Genomic DNA, 11,954 nt, shown 5'->3' with positions numbered 1-11,954 from the left:
AGCATGTCCATTTCTTCTTTCATATCGTGGAAAGATTTCCTAATCTCCTATAGTTCGTTGTCTCTTTTCTGTTCCAACTCATAGAATTTGGTCACCATGAATGTTCTAAATTCTTTCTCTGACATTTTGGTGATATCCTCTGTTTTTTCAAGAAATGGAAGGAAGTCACTGTGTTCTTTTGATGGAAACATATTTCCTGGTTTATTCAGACTAGAGGCTCTTCTTCTACTTCAAGCCACTGGGAAATGTATTTACTTTGGAATACCTTTTAGGAGAATGTTTCTTTAACTAGGAGCAAGTGTGCTTCCCTTTTGCTGTGGACTGAAGACTGCCAAAGTCTTATGTTGTGTTTAGCAATGTGGTCTGAGGAGGAGTATTCTATTCAGGTGCCTGGCTGACAGAAATAGAGGTCTCTGGGCTTTGGGATGCTGGGGTTAGAGTGGAGGCAGAGAGCCCTGCCTCAGTGTCCCTTAGGCCAGGGGTCTGGAGATGGAAGTCCAAAAATAGTCATAACATAGCCAATGAAAGAAGAATTTGTCATTCCCATGTAAAGGATTATGGGAAATAAAGTTTAAACTCTGAAAACATCTGTGGAACCAACCATTAGTTCAATTACAGATAGGTTAAATTCTATATAGCAACAGCTCACTAGAAAGAGAGAAAAAAAAAAACTTTACTCACTCACTGTGAATTCTTATAAAACCATAGCACTGTACTATGCATAAAAAATTAGTCCACAAAAAATAAATAAATAAGGCACACGGTCTTAAGGCTGAGCCATGGTGGACGTTTCTAGGGCAGCGGATCCCCAGCCTGTGAGCCCCGCATCGCTTCTTGTGTGAGCCTGAGTCGTCTGTGCAGGTACCAACCCGGTCAGCAGCTCGGCCGAACGCTCTCACCCTTCGTCTCATAACCATGTCCACCAATGAGAATGCAAATTCACCAGCTGCCCGTCTTAACAGAGTCAAGAAGAAGGGAAAAGACAGTACAGAAATGAGGCGGCGAAGAATAGAAGGGAATGTGGCAGCTGAGGAAAGCTAACAAGGATGACCAGATGCTGAAAAGGAGAAATGTAAGCTCATTTCCCGATGATGCTACTTCTCCACTGCAGGAAAACCGCAACAACCTGGGCACTGTAAATTGGTCTGTTGATGACATTGTCAAAGGCATTAATGGCAACAATTTGGAAAGCCAGCTCCAGGCTACTCAAGCTGCTAGGAAGCTGCTTTCTAGGGAAAACCAGCCCCCCATAGACAACATTATCTGGGCTGGGTTGATTCCAAAATTTGTGTCCTTCTTGGGCAGAAATGATTGTAGTCCCATCCAGTTTGAATCTGCACGGGCACTCACTAACATTACTTCTGGGACATCAGAACAGACCAAGGCTGTGCTGGACGGAGGTGCTATTCCAGGGTTCATTTCTCTGTTGGCGTCTCCCCACACACACATCAGTGAGCAAGCTGTGTGGGCTCTAGGAAACATTGCAGGGGATGGTTCAGTTTTCCGGGACCTGGTTATCAAGTATGGAGCAGCTGACCCGCTGTTGGCTCTCCTTGCAGTTCCTGATATGTCATCGTTCGCATGTGGTCACTTACGTAATCTTACCTGGACACTTTTAAACCTCTGCCACAGCAAGAATCCAACACCCCCGCTAGATGCTGTTGAGCAGATTCTTCCTACTTTAGTTCGTCTTCTGCATCACGATGACCCCGAAGTATTAGCAGATACCTGCTGGCCCATTTCCTACCTTACTGATGGTCCAAATGAATGGATTGAAATGATTGTGAAAACAGGAGTTGTTCCCCAACTTGTGAAGCTTCTAGGAGCTACCGAATTGCCCATTGTGACCCCTGCCCTAAGAGCCATAGGTAATATTGTCACTGGAACAGATGAACAGACCAGGTTGTGATAGATGCTGGAGCACTCGCTGTCTTCCCCAGCCTTCTAACCAACTCCAAAACAAATATTCAGAAGGAAGCTACGTGTACCATGTCCAACATCACCGCCGGTCGGCAGGACCAGATCCAGCAGGTTGTGAATCACGGGCTAGTCCCGTTCCTCGTCGGTGTGCTCTCTAAGGCTGACTTTAAGACGCAGAAGGAGGCTGTGTGGGCTGTGACCAACTACACAAGCGGCGGAACAGTAGAGTAGATTGTATACCTCATCCACTGTGGCATCATAGAACCGCTGATGAACCTCTTAACTGCAAAAGATACCAAAATTATTCTGGTTATTTTGGATGCCATTTCAAATATTTTTCAGGCTGCTGAGAAGCTAGGAGAAACTGAGAAACTTAGTATAACGATCAAAGAATGTGGAGGCCTGGATAAAATTGAAGCCCTACAAAACCATGAAAACGAGTCTGTGTACAAGTCTTCATTAAACTTGATTGAGAAGTATTTCTCTGTAGAGGAAGAGGAAGATCAGAATGTTGTGCCCGAAACTACCTCTGATGGCTACACCTTCCAAGTGCAGGATGGGATTCCTGGGGCCTTTAACTTCTGGACTGTACAGCTGAGACACAGAGGGGTTTGTCGTGTGCTGTGTTTGGTATCAGTTTGTCTTACTGTTTCTCTACCAAGAACTCTTTTTAGATGTGGTTGTTACTGTAGCACTTTTTACAATGAAACTATGCTTGAACAGTTCCAAACTGTACATACTGTGTGAAGCTTGTCCTCCAAACAGGTTTCTTATTTCTATGTGGAATTTCATACCTTGCAAGGTCCTGTAAATAAAATTAAATTCCACCCTTTTCTTTAAAAAATAAATAAATAAATAAAACAAAATTGGAAAGAGATATTTAAAAGAGAAGACATGTTAAAATCGGTGACCTGATGATTTATTGGCTCTTCAAAGTTCTTGACTTTAGCCTTTTTTAAATCCATTCTAAAGAATGGCTCAATTACTTATAATGTTTTAGACTTTGTCTATTATATAATTTTATAAAATGAGTAATGGTTATTACAATAAATGGTTATTACAATAAATGCAGTATGAAACCCATGGAGACAAGCCTCTATCAAATAATTGGTGAATTTGTACTTAAACTGGCTTGTGTATAAAATACTTGAATTTGAATTTTTAGCCTTTTAGTTGGGAAATTTAATCCTGAGAATGTTATTATTGATATGTATGGACCTACCCTGTCCTTTTGCTACTCTTTTATTTCCTGTCTTATGTTTGCTTCCATTTTTTTCATCTTTTATTGACAGTATAACCAGAGCTAGAGAAACGATTTACTGAATTCAATCAAATTAATCAATATAATAATTTAACTGTTAAAAAAAAAAGATGAGCAGGAGGAAATGATCGGTGATCTCTCTGCTGCTCTACCTCCCTGATGCTCATCCAGCAACCTACACTGTTGTCTCTGGGCTTGGATAATTGAAAATCCTCCCAGTCTCTAGAGAACAGGTGCACCTGAGGCTGAGCTGCTGTGCTTCAATTGAGGAAGACAGGAGGAGTCAGACCCCTGCCGTTCTCAGCTCAGCTTCCCTGCTGCTCAGTGCAACCAGGGCCATAGCTGGGGTGGATGTCCCAATGGCGCACATAGCCAGGAAAGGCAGTTTTCTAAATCCCAGGTAATACAGCTGAGAATTCAAAGGGAAAGGGGATGAGCCACACTCTGCTGCACAACCTCCCACCTGCAAATGGCTTACAGTACAGCAAGACCTGTCACAAGGGTGGATGTCCTGATGGTACAGGGAGCAGGGAAAGAACTCCTCCAAGTCTCAATTCACACACCTGATAGTTCAAAGGCTTGTGCACAATTTTCTTTTTAAAAAAAGAAATGGGGCTCTCTTATAATGATGAAAACTTGGGATTGCTTCACTAAAAAGATTGTGTTAAGCAAAAAATGTGTCAGCCATGGGACTATTTGGTCTTCTGTGGAGTCCTGCACACACAGGTTGGATGTTGATCACCCAGAAACCAGATGAAATTATTATATCCATGTCCCCACCACCCTTGAACTTGAGCAGAGTTTTCCTGTGCTCCCAGCATGTCAGTCTCTCAGAGGATGGCCGCTGGACTCACTTCCAAGATTTCTTCACTCCTCAGTGAACTACTTCAAGGCTACTGGGCAAGGGACAGAAGCAGCGTTCACTGGTCACATGCTTGGGTAAGAACTAAGCACTCACAGACCTCAGCTCTTAAAAATTTTTGCCCCTGGATACTGCCCTCTGGGTCAAAGCAACCAAAATAAAATGCCCTTCCATTCTGCTCTCTCAGTGGATAAGTCAATATTCCACCTTTTTTTAAGACCAAGCCCAAGCAGGAAGCTCCAGCTTCCTCGGTAGGGTTAAGGCCAAGAGAAGATGATGTGTAGGCCTGCGGGCTCCACTATCAACAGGAAACTAGTCAGTATGCCATTCAGTGTTGAGAAAACCCACTAAGCCTGGTGCAGGAAATCACAGACAACTGAGTTTGTTTTCCTCCCTTTATTCCTTCTTAACAATATCTGTATACCTCTGGGGAAAGTCACAGGGCACTTGCAAAGAAAAACAAAAAAGAGAAAACACACCTTGTCTCTTTCTTTCTCTATCCAACCTGGACAATTGATATAAAACTGGACACTCATGGCTTCTGAACATACGGTAAGATAGGCGATCTCACTCCTAAGTGAAGAGTATCCATGTCACAGCCAAAGGATACTGTTTTTCACCAATCAGACTGGCTACAGACACACTGGTCTGTAGTGTGTCACACTTGGTGACACATACTGGTCACACTCGATGCTGCACATTAAAAATAGCCATTATCTTGAGCAGCCAGTAGGTGGTGAAATGATTAAGGCACTGGACTTCCCTATAGCCGACCAGGGTTTGAGTCCTGGACCCAGAGGCTCGAAACACACCAGACATGTACATTACCAATATCCTAAGAGAAGAATGGAGGAGAAGGAATTGTGGCATGGCTACCCCCCGGGGGTAATTTTGCACTTTCTCTCTCTGTGTCTCTCCAGCAAGTACATGCACCCTATAGCAAAAATCTCTCTTAAAAATAAAATAAATCATCTTGTAATTAGGACTCCCATTTCACCAGAGATAATCCCAAGAGGCATGCATCCTAATGTCTGAGGATCCTGAACATGAATGAATTATCACTCAATAAAAAAGACATTTGTAAATTAGGAATTTGGGAACTTGGAGAAACCATTTATGTTTTCAAATACATGGGTATGAAACTATCCAAAGCCATATGTCACAGAGTTAAAAGGTTACTTAAGGTTATCAAAAACTACAATCAGGCTTCCTAAAGAAAGTCCATGAGGATTCAGAAGAGAGAAGTCAAGAAAAGGGAAAAGTTTCTCTTTAGCAAAACATCTGGGTCTGAAGCAAATTGTATCATAGGTTAATTCCAAAATATGAGATATTTCCAAAATATGAGATATTCCTGAAACACCAGCATGACCAGCATCAATACCATTAAATTAAAAACATTTTCCAGAAATATTATTTTGAAAACAATTAGCAATTTGGAATTAGAAAGCTTCCTGTGGCTCTTATCAGTTTTATGCATATTCATTCTACTTTTCTCTGAATTTAGAAACAATAGGATTCCAAAAGCCTCTTTATTTTGGATATTTCATCACAGTAATTTAATGCTAAATTAAAGTTCAAAACCTTCATTATTCACAAGGTCTTTGTTCTGTTCATTTAAACTTTGGGCCGCTTCCAACTTAATAACATCCCCCATTTTCTCTGACATCTGCTTGCATAACAATAGGAAAATAGCTAAAGTACTATACCTCTTTTAGTCTGACTTTATACATTTCCATTTTAGATATCAACATGAAACATAATCACTTTTAATAAATAATAGTTAAAGGCAATTACAAATTGCTATTTTAAAATCTCTCAATTCTACTTTGACGTATGAAGAAGAAAATTAAATTTTATTTTAAAGACAAAATATACTCTTTTCTTTTTAGAGCTGCACACACATTTAAATAGCTCCATTTGCTAATTTTTCTTCCCTGCTTGAGTTAGGATCATGTGAAAATTTCATGTTGACTCCATCCTGAATTCAAATTCTAATGTGTTCTCTTCCATCATAAGGAGACAGAATAAGGAACTTGGACAATAAAATAGCTATGATGGTGACCATAAATAAAAACAATAATTGCTGAACTGACTCAGTGGTACAGTGATAATGAACTGCTCAAGTGATACTAGATCTATATGGATGATCATAAATTTGGTTCCCAGGTAGACCTACACACACTGGCATATACCCCATGATTTTGGCCATCTGGGAAGGCTGGGATCCTGGTGTGAGACCCTGTTAAGGGTGCTTGATTTCTCTTTTTCTAAAGAAATAAACTATCGACCCAAGAAGCTTATCTCCAAGGCACATCATGGCTGTACTAGCCAAAATCACAGGCAGAGACAAGATACTAAAATTGGCAAGAGAGAAGTACCAAGTTACTTACAAAGGTTATCCAATCAGGTTACCATTATACCTCTCCTCATAAACAAACCAGGCAAGGAAAGAATGGGGAAATGTAGTCAAAGTGTTAAATGGAAAACAATTTCAACAAAGATTACTATACCCAGCAAGATTATCCTTCATATGGGAAAAAAAAAGATAAAAACATTCTCAAATAAATAAAATGAAAGAATTTACAGCTCCTGACTAGCTCTTCAAGAAGTTCTGAAAGGAGTGCTATACTAGGAAAACTAAAGTCAGAAAGACAGAAGTAAGACAATCAAGAAAATGGTGAACTTAATGACAGGAACAACTCTGGAAATATTGATAATTACATTGAATATTACTGGATTAAATTCTCTGATCAAGAGACACAGAAGGGCTAAATGGATAAAAACAAACAAAAAAACAGAAACCCTCTATGTGTTGCCTACAAGAAATACACCTTATGGATAAAGACATACATAGACTAAAAGCAAAGGGCTAGAAAAAGGTATTCCATGCAAACAGAAATAAAAAAAAAGGTCTGGAGTTGCAATACTGATTTCAGATAAAATAGGATTTAAGACAAATACCGTAAGAAGAGACAAAGAAGGGCATTATATAGCAGTAAAGGGCTAATTCATCAAGAGGACATAACACTTATTAATATCTGTGCACCCAACTCTGGACCACCCAAATATATGAAGTAAAGACTGGGTCTTTACTTAGGTCTAAAAGGAGAGATAGATTGCAACACTAATCATTGGGAATCTCAGCATCCATTATCTCCTTTAGATGGATCTTCTAGACAAAACATAAGCAGAGAGATGTAGGACCTAAATGATACTATAAATCAAATCGACTTGACAGATATGTAAAGAACTTTCCACTCTAAAATCACAAAATATACATTTTTTTCACCTCCACATGGAGCTTTATCAAAGTTGACCATATGATATGGCACAAATCAAGCCCTTATTCAGAGGCATAGAAACTATATCCAGCATCTTCTCTGACCATGATGGAATTAAATTGTATATTAATTTCAGGGGAAAAAACTCAAAAAATATACAAACACATGGAAACTAAACAACCTACTTCTGAATGACTCCTCAACTTCTGAAGAAATTAAAACTAAAATGAAAAGGTTTATGGAAACAAATGATAATGACTACATAAGTTTCTATAATCTATGGGATACTGCAAAAGCAGTCATAAGAGGGAAATTCATAGCAATTAGTGTGCATAAGAAAAAGACAAAAAGGCGACAAATAAACAACCTAACATCATGTCTCAGGAAATTGGAAAAACAACAAAAAAAATACAAAAAAATGCCATAAGAAAAGAAATATTAAAGATTCCAGCATAAATAAATGAAACAGAAAAAAAAACTGTACAGAAAATAAATGAAAGCAAAATCTGGTTCTTTGAAAAGATTAACAAGATCAACACACCATTAGCTAGAATGATTAGGAAGAAGAAAGGAAGAAATTTGATAAATCAAATACATAAAGAAACAGGCAATATTACAACAGAAACAATAGAAATGCAAAACATCATTAAAGGATACTATGAGTGACTCTGTGCCAACAAACAAGAGAACATGAAGGAGATGGACAAATTCCTGGATGCATATAATTACTCAGGAGGACATCAAAAGCCTGAATAGACCCATACCAGACCATGAGACTGAATCAGTAATAAATAACCTCCCAACAAAAAATAAATAAATAAAAAGCCCATGTCCTGATGGTTTCACTTCTGAATTCTACAAAACTTTTAAAAAAGAGTTAACTCCCATTCTACACAAGTTATTTCTAAAGATCCAAAAGGAAGAAAACCCCCAAATTCATTTTATGAAGCCTCCATAATCCTCATTCCCAAAAGAGATAAAGACATGAAACAAAAGGAAAACTTCAGACTAATATCTCTGTTGAATATAGATGCAAAAATTCTTAACAAGAGACTTGCAAATCATATCCAACCACATATCACAAAGATTATTCATCACGACCAGGTGGGCTTTATTCCAGGGATGCGAAGGTGGTTCAACATACACAAGACCATAAACATAATATACCATATTAACAGAAATAAAGATAAAAATCATATGATTATTTCAATTGATGTAGAGAAAGAATTCAACAAAATACAACATCCCTTCATGATTAAGACTCCTTAATCCAAAAAGTGCTTGCACATCGATGTTTATTGTGGCATTATTCACAATTGCTAAGACATGGAACCAACACAAATGTCCACAAACAGAGGAATGGATTGAAAAAAGTGTGGTGCATATACTCTATGGAATACTACTCAACCATAAAAAACAACAATACCCTGGCTTTTGACCAAAAGTGGATGAATATGGAAGATTTACTGCTGAGTGAAGCAAGCCAGGCTATGAAGGAGAGACATTGTACATCTCCACTTAATCTACATGGATTAAAATGAATGACTGAATGACTAGAGGATATAGAAACACATAAAATGGTTATAGATACCAGATACAGTGTGGGAAAAAGTTGGGAGAAGGAGAAGAGTCTAAGGAAAGATATTAAGTAGAAAAATGGAGAGGCAAGACATTTATGGGTCAAATTAATGGGTTAATATCTGTTGAAGATAAAATGTATAGTGTTCCTAACTGAACTGGTGATAAATGTATTCATGTTGGAACATTCACTTTACAAGACATGATTGAATGTATAAATTAATTTAAATGAAATATATTTTTAAAAGACTCAGCAATTTTGGCATAGAAGCGTCATTTCTCAACAAAATAAAAGCCATATATGGAAAATCTATAGCTATTATACTAAATGGAGAAAAGCTGAAAGCTTTTCTACTAAAAATTGGTACAAGACAAGTCTTCCCATTTTCTCCACTCCTTTTCAATATAGTGTTTGAAGTCATAGTCAATGCAATCATAAGAGAGAATAATATAAAAGGCATTCAAACAGGTAAAGAAGAGTTTAAAATACCTTTACTTGCAGATGACATGATGGTATACTTAGAAGACCTAAAGTTTCTATGAAAAATCTTCGCAAAGTAATAAATGGATACAGGATAGTGGCAGGATACAAAATCAACATCCAAATATCTGTAGCATTTCTACATATGAACAACAAGTAGAACAAGGTAGATCTGAAGAAAGAAATTGCTTTTACCATAGCCACAAAATGTATAAGAAATCTAGGGATAAACCTAACCAAAGAAATCAAAGACCTTCATCAACTCTTGATTTTCAACAGGTTTTTTTTGTTTTGTTTTTTGGGGGTTTTTTTATATTTAATAAATGGTCTCTCAAAAAATGCCTATTTCAAAACTGAAGTTTTTAAGTTCAACAACTTTCTTCTTGATGTTGTGTGGGTTTTATTAAGAGCATTCCTTTTGTATGAAATATTTTGACTTACTAATCATTTTATGTACTTGTTCTGCCTGGGCTGTCCACTGTTGAAATACACATATTTTATCTGAATCAAACAAAGATTTCTTTAAGTTGATTTTAATAGTACAGTTCAATAAGCCTCATTATTTGAACTTGAGAGAATGTATAGATGATTGAATCTGCATTATATATACAATTCCCAGTTTTTAGAACTAAAGCATTCATGTTATTTTCTGAGTTTTATTATTTGTCTAAAATAGGCTAAAAGGGGACAAAAAAGCCTCTTTTTGTATGTGTAAATTATATTTCTAATTAAATGTTTTTGTATGACCATCTTACACTTGATAAATATATATAAATATTAACTTATTAAATGAAAAAAAGAAGGCAAAGACCTTTATAAAGAAAACTAAGAAAATCTTTAAAAAGATTGAAAATGACACAAAAGTGAAAAGACATCCCATGTTACTGGATTGGAAGAATTAATACAATCAAAATGGTAATTCTACTCAAATTAATCTAAATATTTAACACAATTCCCATCAAATTATTAGAGACATTCTTTACAGATCTGGAAAAGACAATTGTAGAATTTGTCTGGAATCTTAAAAGGCCCCATATTGCCAAAGAAATCCTGTACAAGAAGAGTGGAGTGGGTAGCATCTCAATCCCTGACCACAGAATATATTATAAAGCTGTGATAATCAAAACAGCATGGCACTGGCACAAAAACAGACAGGTGGACCAATAGAATAGAATAGAGACCCCAGAAATAAATCCCAAAACATACAGCCAACTTATTTTTGACAAAGGATACTGGTCAATTCAGAGGGAAAAGGGAAATCTCTTTTGCATATGGGTCTGGAAAAACTGGGTATCCACCAACAGAAAGATGAAACTGGACCCCTGTCTTTTACCATTAACAAAAATCAACTCAAAATGAATCAAAGATCTAAACCTAAGAACTCAAACTATAAAACTACTGGTGGAAAACACTGGGGAAACTCAGAGATATTGGGGTAGGCAAAGACTTAAATAAAAACCCCAAAGCACAGGCTATAATCCCAAGAATAGACAAGTGAGATTACATCAGACTAAGTTTCTGCACAGAAAAAGACACAGTAATTAATGTGAATCAACAACCCTCAGAATGGGAGAATATTTTTGTAAACTATGCCTCAGTTAAGGCGCTGATAACCAGAATGCACAAGGAATGCAAGTGGCTTACCTGGAGGGGGGAAAAAAAAAAAAGATTAACCAAATTAAAAGATGGGAAAATGAGCTGAACAAAAACTCTCTAAGGAGACCAGCAGTTAGCATAATGGCTATATCGCTGGGCTTCCATGCAGTCGACTGTGGTTCGAGTCCCAGACCCAGTGGCTTAAATTCACGCTGGGCGCATGTGCATGCGTGCCCAAGATCTCAAGAGGAGAATGGAGGAGAAGGGATTGTGGCATGTCCATTCCCCTGGGGTGGGGGTGATTTCTCAGTTTCTGTCTCTCTGTCCTTCTCTGTCTTTCTGGCGAGTGCACGTGCCCTACAGCAAAAACCTCTCAAAAAAAAAAAAAAAACTTTCTAAGGAAGACACATGAACAGCCAAAAAGCATATGATAAAATCCCCAACATCCTTCATTATAAGGGAGATGCAGATAAAACCACAAGGAGACCTCCTAACCCAGTCAGAATGGCAAAGGTTTAGAAAAAAAAAAAAGATGTGTTCACCAGGTTGTAGTGAAAGGGGAACTCTCCTACACTGTTGTAAATGTGTCCGGTCACTGTGGAAAACAAGATAGAGGTTCCTCAAAGACCTACAAATGGATGACCCATCAATTCCACTCCTGGGTATCTACCCAAAGGACAAGAGAATGCTCAGTCAGAAAAGCACTTGCACATCAATGTTTACCATGGCATTATTCATGACTGCTTAGACATGGAACTAACGTTAATGTCTATAAACAGATGAATGGATTGAAAAAGTGTGGCACATATACTCTATGGAATACTATTTAGCCTTAAAAAATACAAGACCCTGGAAGATGTATTTCTGAGTGAAGCAAGCCAGGTTATAAAAGAGAGATATTTTATGTCTCCACTTAATATATAACAACTGCACTCTATGGTAGAGATTGAAATATCGGAGGACACAAAAGCATTG

At 37.7% G+C, this 11,954-nt stretch overlaps 1 pseudogene; it reads left to right on the top strand.

The window, feature by feature from the left end:
- Window positions 1-760: 760 nt before the first annotated feature.
- On the top strand, window positions 761-2,667 carry LOC102477853 (importin subunit alpha-1 pseudogene; annotated as a pseudogene).
- Window positions 2,668-11,954: the final 9,287 nt, after the last annotated feature.

This window comes from Tupaia chinensis, unplaced genomic scaffold (assembly GCF_000334495.1).
Source record: "Tupaia chinensis unplaced genomic scaffold, TupChi_1.0 Scaffold000197_1, whole genome shotgun sequence".
NCBI classification, from domain to species: Eukaryota; Metazoa; Chordata; class Mammalia; order Scandentia; family Tupaiidae; genus Tupaia; species Tupaia belangeri.
This window is presented reverse-complemented; position numbering and strand designations above follow the sequence as displayed.